The sequence below is a fragment of the Petaurus breviceps genome, unplaced genomic scaffold (genome assembly GCF_028583685.1).
Source record: "Petaurus breviceps papuanus isolate PSGF00001 unplaced genomic scaffold, PetGlider_PUasm1.0 174, whole genome shotgun sequence".
Taxonomy (NCBI): Eukaryota; Metazoa; Chordata; class Mammalia; order Diprotodontia; family Petauridae; genus Petaurus; species Petaurus breviceps.
Window position 1 is genome coordinate 8,484,377 of NW_027185761.1, and position 870 is coordinate 8,485,246.

The 870-nt window shown below is 39.2% G+C and overlaps 1 pseudogene; it reads right to left on the minus strand.

Moving 5' to 3' along the window:
* Positions 1–491: 491 nt before the first annotated feature.
* LOC138158380 (nuclear transport factor 2-like) overlaps positions 492–870 on the minus strand; it is a 535-nt pseudogene continuing 156 nt past the window's right edge.

Here is an 870-nt window from a genome sequence, read left to right on the forward strand (position 1 = left end):
TTACTAGCTAATAGTAACTAGAATTTATTTAGCACTTCAAGATTTGCAAAATGCTTTATATTTGTTATCTTTTTTTAAACTCTTAAGAAAATTTTCATGGTTTTATTGTATAATGAGACTTTGGAACATCTGAATAAATCAAGATCTGGGCTGCACATGCTGCTGCTGCTTTCTCCTTTGTTTCTTTGGGTTACAAGAGCAACTTGTCAGTACATAAAAAAGACAAACTTTTGCATTACTTAGTTTTTCTAAGGCACATGCTGGTACAACACAAACTTCTGTCAGATGCAGCTAGTCTAACGTCCAAACATCATGCACAACACATTCAAATAGTGACACCACTGCCACCACCAGAGTGTCCCCCCACTGCAGCCTTGCAGGTTTGTGTATGATATTTGGAGTGTCGTGAGGGGACTGGGGAGAGGAAATGTGAATAATATCAGGAAGAGGGGAGAGAAGGAAACAGCATGGGAACCTTGGGAAGAGGAGGCTCAGCCAAAGTTGTGCAGCACTAGCCCGAATGTGTCATTGATGAACACCCAAACATTGCTGATGTTCTTTAATAGAAATATCTGGTGGAGTCCCATGATTGGATCTTCATCAGCCTTTAGCAGCCCCACCACCATACTGAGTATACATCTGTCAGGGGTGGACTGGTGTTCCTGAGCTGTGATGTTGTGCTGTATTTTCTGAAATGGAAAGCTAGATAATTTCTCCATGATGGCTGCTTTGCCTTGGGATTGCTGCCCTTCCCATGTAAGGAAAGATGCATCTAGATAGATAAATAAATAAATAAATATAGATAGATATAGAAAGATATATCTCTATCTATCTATCTATCTATCTATCTATCTATCTATCTATCTATCT